The sequence below is a fragment of the Microtus oregoni genome, unplaced genomic scaffold (genome assembly GCF_018167655.1).
Source record: "Microtus oregoni isolate MIOR12 unplaced genomic scaffold, Mior012 000037F_ref0000500, whole genome shotgun sequence".
NCBI lineage: Eukaryota > Metazoa > Chordata > Mammalia > Rodentia > Cricetidae > Microtus > Microtus oregoni.
The window spans coordinates 4,157,880-4,165,346 of record NW_024543096.1 but is presented as its reverse complement, the minus strand read 5'-3'; the positions used below and the strand labels follow the sequence as shown (position 1 = coordinate 4,165,346).

Sequence of the window (7,467 nt, the reverse complement as noted above, 5' to 3'; positions counted from 1 at the left end):
TTAGTGAAGAGCTACAGGGAATCAATGGATGCTGAGAGAGGGAGAATCTATCTTCTCCATTGACAAGCCCTGGGTAGATTATCCAATCTTAAGTGGTCAACCCTAAACAGAAGTTTATCTGGCAACAGTAACTGGGCTCAGTGGGGTGTGTTTGTGTGTGTTTCAGTGTCTAACAATATAACTCATATATGAAGAGATCATAAATTTGAGAGATAATGAGGTAGGACAAGGGAAGAGTTCAAGGAAAGAAAGAGAAAAATGCAAATTTTGCAAATATAGTAGTCATGTATGAAATTCTCCCACAAGTAAAAAATTAAATAAAAAACAAAATAATGTTCTTCACTGTAGGATATTATATGTCAGTCTTGTTTAATATTTATTCTATGCAAATAAAGTATTGGATGAAAGTCCTATCAGTTTCATGTGAAGTCAATGAATCCCAATAATATAAGTGGTGATTATATTTTCTTATACTCAAAACTAAACAATATACAAAAACTTTACTCAAGAGTATCCTGTAGTAAGCAGCATTAGTTCTGTGTGTTTATATGGAAAGTGCAGACACAGTTACACTCCTACTAAACACCAGCTGTAGATATCACATCTACAAAAAGCAGGTGGGCTCTTAAGGGGCAAGCCGAACTAGCTTCTTGGGGACTGAATCATTATTTTTACTTAAAATCACAACGTGAAACAAAAGAGCACATGAGTGATCTTTTTTGTTTGAGAATAATATAAATTAGCTTTTGAATTTTAAAGAATCAATACTAATCAAGTGGAAGCAAATATAAGAGAAAAATATTTTGTATGTTCGTATAAGCCAGATAGTTATTGAATTCCCAAACTAAACTTTCTTACAAAATATTGCAGAACACATGATATCACTGATAAAAGTATACCTAATAGTGATAAAAGTATACCTAATAGTAATAAAATATAAATTAATTTTTTTAGAAAAATGTGTTTAGTGAATCTTTTCTTATATAGCAGGCATATTTTTAGAAAGAAAATTGGAAAGTGAAAGTAATTCCGTTTTTGCATAGCTATGCAAGAGAAAAGAACCAAAGAGAACTTGTTTAATTCAAACCAAAGAAAAAAATTAGAAGACTGGATGGTGATAGTTTAATAACTCTGTAACTAAATTAAAATTCAAGTACATTTGACCTACACATAAAAACATAGAGACACAAATGTAGGGATAAGTCCCACCCCTTAAGGGGCGTGTTCGCCTCGGGCTAATGTCTGCCTATAAATTTGGCGAGCAAGCTCCAAGCTCTTGCTTCTGCTTTCCTGGTCTCTGCAGGAACGGTGGTTCTGTAAGTCTATTTCTACATTAAAGATATATATATATATATATATATATATATATATATATATATATATATATATTTACACTCTGTCTGCATTCGTTTACGCCGCTACATTTTGGCGCCCAACGTGGGGCTCGAACCCACGACCCTGGGATTAAGAGTCCCATGCTCTACCGACTGAGCTAGCCGGGCAGGCAGCTGGGATGCTGGGGACGCAGCCCCGCCGCCCCTATTACTATATATGGCGCCCAGGTGGACAACTGCTTCCACATAAAGCCTGAGACAGCTTGGGAACTAATTCTAGGATAAAATGAAAGCATTGTGCCTGGTTTCTTGGTAGCAGCAATTTCTCGGTTTTACTCTGCTTGCTAGAGGCAAGCAAGCGCCTCATCTAAGAGAGGCTTCCTGACTCAGCTTTAGCTGCAAAGCCTGCAGCTCATTAAGAGGTCCTGCCACGAAACACTTAAACGGTGTTGACGAAAAGCTGAACACATGCTTTTCGGTTTTCAGCCATAGCAGGAAAAAAGCTGTGCCATTTAAAAATGCCGGCTTTCTGGGCCATCCTGCCAGGGCAAACTCTGACTGTTTGAGGCAGGAGGGCCGGCTACCGAGAGAGGACTTGAGTGTTGTCTGCTGTAGCTCACTTGCTGGCAGGGACCTTAAAATGCCATACAGTTGTTGCAGTAAACATGGCTACAGCCTGTATATCTGCCATGAGGCTGGAAAGCTAAGGAATGGACTGGATCTAGCTGGCAAAGCCACGCCTTTAATCCTACTGATATTGCTTGGTAAATTAAAGATTCATGTGGTCAGAAAAAGAGAGATATACAATAAAGAGAGATTCAAAGACAAAGAAAATTTTTAAATGGTTTACAGTGTGTTAAAAATATATGCAGACTAAAAGTTGAAGTTCTTAAAGTAACAAAAAAAAAAAGGAAGAGAGTTGTTGTGTGTGGTACACACCTTTAATCCCAACACTTGGTAGGCAGAGGGAGATAGACCTCTGTGACTTCAAGGTGTGGTAGCACATGCCTTTAATCCCAGTGCCTAGAAGGCAGAGACAAACAGATCTCTGTGAGTTCAAGGTGTAGTAGTGTACACCTTTAATCCCGAATGCCTGGGAGGCAGAGACAGGTGGATCTCTGAGAGTTCAAAGACAGCCAGGTTTACAGAGTTACTTCAGGTCAAAGATACAGAGAACCTGTCTCAAAAAGCAAAGAGTTAAAAGTAAAAATAAACAAAATAGAGGTTAAAACAAAGCTGCACAAAGATGGAAAATACACAGAGAATCTTGATACTGTATGCTATTATGCTCTCTTTGAATTGTTTGAATGCTGAGGAAGGAGCAACAGCTGCTAAAAGATATTTATTTATAAATGCTGCTGAACTAATTCGACATAGATATTTTGATGTCTTGACTTTGAAATTTGGATCTAAGGACATGATGCTTTGGAAAGGAGTTTCTTATTTTGTTTTCACAGAGGATGAGACGCTGTTCATTTCTTCTATTCCGATTTGGTATGATGGACCACGTCCTCCTGAAGGGTTGGTGTGAACATCTTCAGAAAATTGCTTCGCTCAACTGCCAACTGAGATGAAACTAGCACACAGGTTATACCATGAAAGATCTGATTAACAGCGCCCCCATTCAGCAGGAAGCAGTTTGGAGAGAAAAAACTGCGCCCATGTTCCCAAATATGGTTTATAAACGTTCTTTTACATTTAAAGGGGGATATGATATAGGTATGAATAATTTACATTAGTATGGATTTTGCTTTATTGATAGAGATTTAAGGTCAATTTTGTTATATATATAAGTGTTTCTGATTTTTATTAAGGTATTGTGATTGTGTAGTTCATTATTAAAATGTAATGTATAATTAGGAAATATAGGTTGTTGATAGATAATCATAATAGTCAAGTTTGTAGTCATGTTAGTTAATATTTTCTAGATATATATTTTAGATAGACATTCTTCATGTCTTTCAAAGATTACAGAATAGGACATTTAATGTTTTAATAACTGAGGACTTTTCATGACAATGAGACACTCTGCTCCTGGCAGCACCAATCTACTTCAAGAGGAAGATGGGCATCGAAGAGACACCTGATGGAGTTTGATAGCCATTTGGGCAAGAAACTGCTCTTGCCTGGACTATTGCATAAACTGGACACAGAGAACCCACAGAGAGAGGACTACTGAACTTGTCTAAGGTGAGATGATCTTTTGGGGTTCCTGATTCATGAAAGAGTCTGCGAGATATTCTGCAGGACACAACAGATAGTGACTGAACTGACTTTGAATTTTCCTGCTTTATGGAAATGTCTGCTGGATACCATGGGCCTGAAGGCTGAAGATGGATGCCCCAACGGTACAAAAGAACTTTGGGTGACTGTCCAGGCAGCGAGATGTCTTTGTCATTTCTAGAGTTTGAAGTTTCTTAGTTCTTGTTTACTTAGGTAATATATCTTTCTGGAGTCTTTGATGGAGTTAAGAATAGTTAGTTATAGTTTTCCTTAGTTATGATAAAGATTATTGTAACTTTTACTTGATAACTGTTTTGTTATATGTAATTTTGCTATGTTAAAGCCTTTTTTTTTTTGTTTAAACCGAAAAAGGGGAAATGATGGAGGAAGGTCATTGGCTAATAAAGGCACTGCCCTGGCCCATTTTATTGGTTAGAGGTTAGGTGGGAGGAGTAAACAGAACAAAATGCTGGGAGGAAGAGGAAGTGAGCTCAGAGACTCCACAGCTCTGCTCTCCGGAGCAGACGCCTCAGCAGAGACGCCTGAGAGACACGCCTGAGAGAGATGCCATGCTCCCGGCTCCTGGGCAGACGCACGCTAAGAAGCTCCGACCCAGGATGGACTAGGCTAGAATCTCCCCGGTAAGCGCACCTTGGGGTGTTACACACAGATGATTAGAAATGGGCTAAATTAATATTTTTGAATTAGCCTAGAAGAGAATGGGCCAAGCAGTGATTAAATGAATATAGTTTGTGTGTTGTTATTTCGGGGCATAAGCTAGCCGAGCAGGCAGCCGGGATGCTGGGGACGCAGCCCCGCCGCCCCTATTACTATACACAAACACACAAATAATCTGAATTAGCTAGGTTTTTCTTTAAATAAAATGTACATATGTATTACAAAGAAGAAGCAATAAGTGCTTACACCTAATATTGACTAAATAATCAATATTATCCATTTGCATGCTCAGATGTGAGATCCTGGTAGCTGCTCAGTGTACAAACCTGAGTTCTGCAGCCATCCCAATTTGGCACTAAGTCAAAGATTCTTGGGAAATTAGTTGTATTAAATCAATATTGGAACCTGAAGGAGTTGGAGTCTGATATGAGGAAAAGTGGAAATTTCAAGAGAAGTAGCTACGCCCTCTAAGTAAGCAGTACTTTTCCCTTGGACCATTTTAAGTCTGGGCTGCTGCCAAAATGTACTACCCATTCTGGGGGAAGATTTTCTCACCTAATACAATCCTTCTTGGAAATGTAATCACACATCCGCCAAGAAGTAAGTCCATTAATTGATTGTGGATCCAATCTAATTGACAATCAAAATTAACTATCACAAGTCCACACCTATTCAATGTTACACCCCATCAGATCTCATGTTATTATTTTCAAATGAATATCATAATTCTATCTAACATAACTATTCCAGTCAAAATTATACTATTTTCCCTATAACAGATGTAAAGAATGTTAGAGGAATACTTACTCTTATAATATCTCACAATTAAATACAATGATATACTTTTGGCTACACTTAATTGCTAATAATCTCTATCAAAGTCATATGGCATAGTAAAACAATAGTAGAGGAAAGAAAACACAAGTATATGCCCAATGTATGAGTGTAGTTACACAATGAGCCAGTTGTGGTAATTGCAATCCTGGTTCCATAACTGATCACATGTCCTGCTGATCTTTTATTTAGAACTACTTTTTTTTCCTAATATGTTTTCTGTATATCCTATACACATAGCAACACATCAGCAAATCTATCTTCTTTACTGGAATGTTAACCCACATTGTAATTCCTGAAAATTCTAGACCATTCATCAGCCTGCTTATCATATGGTTGCCGTTTCTCTTTGATCTTAATAACAAGACACGGGTAACACTAAAAGATGCTCGGGATGATCTGCTGCACTCCAGACACACTCTTACATCTTCTCTGTGAGGCAGCACTCCCATTTCTTCCTAGAAGTCTCTCTCAATCACCTTTGTTAATAATGTGACTTCTCTCTCAGTCTGTTGAAGTGTGGGCACCACAGCCCAAAACAGGATGGTACGAAGTTTGTGTTACTTCCAGATAGAAGCTCTGTCCCCTCTGGAACCATTATCTAGATAAGCAGAGGACAAAGTGAAAGGAATAGAACACAGACATGCTGCTAGTGGGTTAATAGAGGTGGCTTTGAGTAATACCCATTTCTAACTCTTCATTTTGGATCAGTGAGTCCTGGCTCTCTCTCTATATATATAACATTACAGCCCTTAAGGGTTTCCACTGAAGAGCTCTGCTCCAGGCCTTAAGGGTTTCCACTGAAGTTAGCACTACAACAACAACAACAACGACATACCACTGAATTGTTGAATGAAGCCACGACTGAATTGTTGAATGAAGCCAGCCACTTGGGGAGAGTGAAGAATATAGTGAGAAAAGGAATTACAAAAGCATCTGTTCATTCATGACTTTTGTGAAGTGTGTTGTCTGATTATAAACCATACTGTGCAGAACAGTATGGTAAAGGATAGAGCATTCTATAAATTTTGGCAGGAATTCTTTATTCAAGAAAGGAAAATCAATACTTAGAGGAAGTATCTTCTCAAACAATCACAAAACATTATCCTTTTCATAATGGAAATGGCCCACTAGAGTCAGTGTGCTATCCTGTCACTATCTGGTGACACTGGAACATTACAACATATTGGGAATTTCTTGTGGTCTTCACTTCTGGCATATCTGGTATTAAGCAACAGTCATATCCATCTTAACCTGTGTAAATGCAAGTTGCTGTTGTTGCACATAAGCATAACTTTCTTCCTTGTCACACCAGTCACAAGAGTCTATTGCGAAACAAAAGCATTGACATTTGTACTCCTTACGAAAGCATTTGTTCCCTTATAACATTTTCAGACCTGAATAAACATGCACCACACTTATTTGATGATGGATTACTACTATGCAAACCAGCTTTCTTGCTTTGTGAATCAGATAACATAGCCTATTATGGGCAACTCAGATTGCTTGTTTATGTGGTGGTCTGTTGAGAAGAGATATAATATAAATATATATATATATATATAATATTAATAGTCCTACTATGTGTTGGCTGTTTCTTTGGTGGAAAGAGGGTCCAGATACAATGAGTCGTTTTTCATCTAAAGACTATATCTACATACACCATACCACAAAACTCCTGTAAATTCTACTTGGGTAGAAAGTCCTTGAATTTTGCAGAGATATATATTATATATATTATATTACCTAGAATATATATATATATATATATATATATATATATATATATATATATATATTACCCCAGAAAGTTGTGCTTAATGCTTAGTTCATTTGCCATAATTTTATCAACAGAATGGAACAAGGTAATACTTTTTGGGAGACTTGAGAGATCAAGATCAAGTGGTGGTAAAGTTCTTGGAATTAAAATACTACTGACTATAACCATAAACATCTACTTGCAGCTTTGCCAACTAAAAGCAAACTGTCTCTGGTGACTTTTATAGAAGGGTAATAATCTAATTAGCTTTAACTAAAGAATGGATACAACCTAGAATCATTTATAAGAAGGAACATCAATTGGCCTGTGAGTATTATTATGAGTGATAGCTTGATGATTGATTGATGAACGATGACCCACCCCCCTGTGGATAACAGCATTCCCTAGGTGAGTTGTGTTGACATGCTTACTCTTGCCTGGAAGTGGATTGTCAGACTTTGTTGACTGTCTAAGGGAAGCCTTACCCTTCTGAGGAGTGGATGGAGATGGGAGATTGAGGGTAAGGGTAAGGGTGGAACAAGAGGAAGGGAGGGAGTCGAAATGAGAATAGCTGTGCAATATGAGAACAGATTGTATTAAAAATTCTTAATAGAAAAAACTTTCACGTGGAATAAAAAG

The 7,467-nt window shown here is 37.6% G+C and overlaps 1 non-coding gene across 1 annotated transcript; it reads right to left on the bottom strand.

Moving 5' to 3' along the window:
* Positions 1-1,429: 1,429 nt before the first annotated feature.
* On the bottom strand, positions 1,430-1,502 carry Trnak-cuu. The gene has a single exon. It is a non-coding gene; the product is annotated as a tRNA-Lys (tRNA).
* Positions 1,503-7,467: the final 5,965 nt, after the last annotated feature.